We start from the raw sequence: 5,205 nt of genomic DNA on the forward strand, positions 1-5,205 counted from the left end.
GAAATTAAACCCCTAGAACTGAAAGTCATTGTACCAAAACTCTACTAATCAACAAGTCTAAGAAAAGGGGTGCAACCCTGAAAACTAAACATAAACAAGTCTAAACATATAGTCTGAGTCCTAAAAGAATGGACTAAATTAATTATGGATCTATGGCAGCCTGAAAGAACTAGTTCACCCTTGAATGTGGTCTCGGTCAATGATCTCCTAACTGAGGTCTATCAATAGCTACCTGAAAAAGCTTTGTACTCAACAAAGAAAGAGAAATTGCAGTATCAATACACAAAATCACGGTGTACTGGTAGGATCACGTGGTTACTCTAGTGAGCGAAATATACGCAAGAAATTACAACACGGTAAACACACATATACAGAACGCATAATTCAGTTATCGTTTAGGAGCAACATACAATTTCCCAATATCAATGACAGGTAGATATGAACGTAATAATCACGAGTGGTCCTCTCATGGAACCCACACCCAAACTGTTAATGTGTCGGAACGTGACACCCAGTCCAATATATGTGTCGGAATGTGACACCCGATCCAATATATGTGTCAGAATGTGACACCTGATCCAGTCAGCACAACCGCAATCACAATCATACCCATAATGAACAGTACTCATAGTCATACAATCAAGTAATAGGTTCATGACATGTAATTTTTAACACATAATCATTTCATTAGATTTGATTCACATTCCCTATTCACATACATGAACGCATACAATGAAGCAATTAACCGGCATATTTCACACAATAGGAAATCAAACCATCACCAACCTCGAAACCAAGCCTGAATACTCCTAAGACACTTGAGCCTTCCCCTTCTAGAGTCTTTCAACTTATTCTTGGTCTAAAACAAGTAATTAATGCAAGAATCAATAAAGAAGGTCTAATTTACCCGGATTATATCAAAATATCAACCCAAGGCCAAACCCATGATCCTAATGTTCAACTAGGGATTTTCCCACCATTAACTTCAGGCTGAAACCCTCCCCTAAAGATAATTTACAAGGATTCTAAATTCTAAGAATCGAAATACAAATTAGGGGAGTAATTAACTTACCTTTAGCGTGAGAATTTGTGGGATGTGATAAGAAACTTCCCTGGGTCGTCCCTTAGCTATTAAGAACGAAGTTTTGCAGAAAATAACGTTTTTTGGGTTTTTTCCAGATTTAACTCCCAACTGACCTTCTATGGCGGGCCCCATCCCGCTACAGCGGCCTCCCCTGGCGGGATAAATCCCTCCCAGAGTCTTGCACGAAGACTGAAAATTAGAATTTGAGTTTCAAGCTCACATTTCACAACACACCTTCAAACCTAGACGTTCTTAAACTACCCTTTCACACCAAGATCAGTTTCGGGAGTTCTATTCACCCGAATTCGATTCCGTAAACTCGTGCAGGCTCCTGAACGTCTTGGCTATCCACTCACGTTATCAAACTCATAACTTGTCCCCCATCCATTAATGGATTTCCCTAGACCTTACCTGACTCATACTTCGTTCAAGTTTGGCCTAGGCTAGAAATTTCCAAGTTACTACTCAGAAAACTCCTAAATTCCTTCCCCATTGGCTTTTCCATAACGATGGGGACAAGTCGTTACATTATGTTTGAGGACGGACATGGTTTTTAGTACTGGATAATGTAATGACCTAGAAGGTTATTTTTGAAAATGTTCATCAAAATTACCATTTTACCCCATTTTCGATAGTTGCTTTGAGTCATTTATATTTAGCCGGTGAAGGGTTTTTGAAAATTTTGAGCTACTCGTTTAGCTACAGTTAATTAATTAGTGGGTAAATTTTTAATAATTAATTTTAATAAGTGGTTAATGGGCCAAGTCCATAATTTATTTAAGGGGAACTTTCACATATAGCCACTCAAAAATAGCCTAATTACTCTCCATAGCTATAGTTTTATAATTACAATTTGTAGCTACATGTTATATGGAGGAGAGAGGCGAGCGAGTCTGGGAGAGAGATGAGAGAGGAGAGAGGCGAGAGAGAGGGGACAAATAGTGGGAGAAAGGTGAATTGTATATGTATATAGGTTAGATAATTGTATATTATACATATGTATTTGTATATATATCAAGTGAGATTGGGAGAGGGAGGAGAGAGCGAGATTGGGAGAGGGAGGAGAGAGGCGAGCGAGAGAGGAAAGAGGGTGGGAGAGAGGTGAATTGTATATGTATATAGGTTAGATAATTGTATATTATACATATGTATTTGTATATATGGCAAGCGAGATTGGGAGAGGGAGGAAAGAGGTGAGCGAGATTGGGAGAGGGAGGAGAGAGGCGAGCGAGAGAGGGCAGAGAGTGGGAGAGAGGTGAATTGTATATGTATATAGGTTAGATAATTGTATATTATACATATGTATTTGTATATTCTGGCGTATTATACATATACAAACGTGACAAATTATACAAACTCGAAGTCAGCCCGCGTAATTAATGTATAATGTTAATCGTGAGTGGTAATTATAGCAAACTATAGCTATGATGAGTAATTAAGTAGTATAAGTGTGCTTAACCGCGTAATTTTCCCTTTATTTAATACCCTATACCACTTGGCCCATATGTTGAGATAAGTTAAAAAGGTTTAACAGTTTTTAAATTATAATTGAGGAGAAACAAAAAATAAAATCACATCGCTTAACAAAAGCAGGCAATTGAGAGCCGAAACGAAAGTCATCACTTGTCAAAGCTTTCAGGTAATTGTTTAAAATTTGATGATTCCTTTTTAAATTATATTTGGTCAACAAGAAATGGTGATAATTTATCATATTGGAGGCAATAAAATACGCCATCCATTGGCAGTAATGGTATGACAACAATGGTAGAATTATCATGTTAGAGTATTAGCCTAAGATAGTTGAAAATTTGGGTGATTGCATAGATGTTACATTATTATTATTTTATTATTACTATCTGTTAGTGGTAACAAATTAGTTTTTAAATTGTTTAAGATCAATTCTTACCAATAGTGGGTATGTACTTTTGGTGGGTTAATGTATACAAGGTCATGGTGATGTAGTAATTATGGTTTGAGGTGTTTAGAGAGTTATAGAGTGAGGAAGTGGTGATTCTGCAATTTGTAGTTCCTAGTGAATGAACTGATGATTTTACAAATCGTATTCTTTGGTAATATTTAATTCTTTTCCGGATCCTCCTTATAATTATCACACTAAAATTCAAGTTTTGATATATTGAGATAAATAATTAAATATTAGATGTATTATATTATATGAATACAATTATATTTATGATATTTGAAGGAATTAAGACCTAACCCTAGGATTGAAATTTGGAGAATATGAGAGTTGACATGTTAATTGACATCAAGATTAAGAACTTGATTATAGATTTGAGTGAGTTTTTGAGTCTACATTGGACACATAGTAATGGGTGTTGTTAGTTATGAAATTTTATTGTGATTATTTATTTGTATAGATTGTATTGATTTGGAAGTACAATGAAAGAGGAAGACTCGAGTCCCGAAGTAATTGCTCGATTGGTTGAGGCAAGTGGATTCTCAATCCTTGTTAAGTATATAGAATTGTGTATATCCTTGTGGTATATGTGTTAGGGAGTTATGGGACTTGGTGAGGTGTTGACTTTTCCATATTGAATAATTTTAATGATGAAAAAACGGTAATAAAAGGCAATGTGATTAATTATTGGTGTGTGATGTGTTGAGAATGGTTTGAAAGGCTTATTGATTCATTGTTGATGTTGTACCATGATTGTGTTGTTGTGAATTGTGCATTGTTATGAAAATTGTCATCTCCTCATTATTTCTGTGAACATGTCATTTGCATTGGTTCTAAGACATGGTTGTGACAAGTGTTATGTGAATTGAGGAAAATTCAGAAATAAAAGAGGATGTACCATTTTGAGGGACGTGACGCTCGTCGCGACAAATATTATGATTCGACGAACGTGTTGCACGCTGTGACGGATTCAATTATCGAGGGATGTGTCGCACGCCGCGGCAGATTTTATTATCGAAGGTCGTGTCGCATGCCGCGAGAGATGCATGGACAGATATGTCCCACATGGGTCCCAGACTAAGAGACAGCGGGTGTGTATCGTTAGGTCAGACATGCATCACTATACTTGATATTGCATTTCATTGCATTGTGCATCTTTATCATTTGTAAACTTACGAGTACTTTTCTATGAAATTTGTGACTGGTGACTTAATCTTGTGTGTTGTTGATCTGTAATTGTTGAAGTGAGGTGATTGAACTATGTGCTATGTAAATTGTGAACTATTAGGTTGGACTGGTTTTGTCATACCCCGAGCTTACACCCAGGACATGGTTGGCACTCGAGAACCATTGCTGGCCCCAAGCGAACCCTTGGGATGGCTTACTTACTCAGCGGAAGACTATATGCAATAAGAAGGGAATTCAAATGCCAAACAACTTAACTGTCTCAAACTGAACTCATAATGTTTTGAAAATAAATATTTAACTTAGCCAAAATGACAACTCAAATATAATCATAAGTCAATAACGAATGAACTAACATTTGACTGACTATCTATGAAGCCTTTAAAACAACTGATATGGATGTCGGAACAGGCCCACGACATCCTAATGAACTATCTAATACTGAAAGTAAACAAAAGGGATCCTCCGGAATGAAAAGAGGCTCACCAACAGACTCTGAAATGCTCACTGGATCAACGATGCACTGGATACCGATCCTAATTAACTGCGTCTGCATCATAATACGATGCAGGCCAACTGGCATCAGTACATTGAATGTACGAGTATGCGAGTTGGAATGCTAAACACAACATAGGCTTGAAAAGAATCTGAAAGGAACTGAAGAACTTAACCTGGCTCACTCAACTCAACATAACTCAACTCATTTCAATATAAAGTAGTTTAAAACAAGTGCAATATAAAGAAAAATTGTTAAAACTTGATGTCAACTCTATGTGTATGCAAAGATACAAATAACTCTGAGATGTATGTAAAAATACAAATAAACTGATGTATATAAAAATACAAAGTACTATTGTGGGAGTTTCTCTAACCGACAACCATCACATAAGAGCTATTGTGATGATACATCGATCTCACTCATGCTGCCAGCGCATCCTATACCCTACCAGGGGTATATGACCTAAATTACTAAGTGGATCTACTAGTCTATGCAAAGAGGATTCATCTAAAAAGTATG

Source organism: Solanum tuberosum, unplaced genomic scaffold, assembly GCF_000226075.1.
Source record: "Solanum tuberosum cultivar DM 1-3 516 R44 unplaced genomic scaffold, SolTub_3.0 scf00491, whole genome shotgun sequence".
Lineage (NCBI taxonomy): Eukaryota > Viridiplantae > Streptophyta > Magnoliopsida > Solanales > Solanaceae > Solanum > Solanum tuberosum.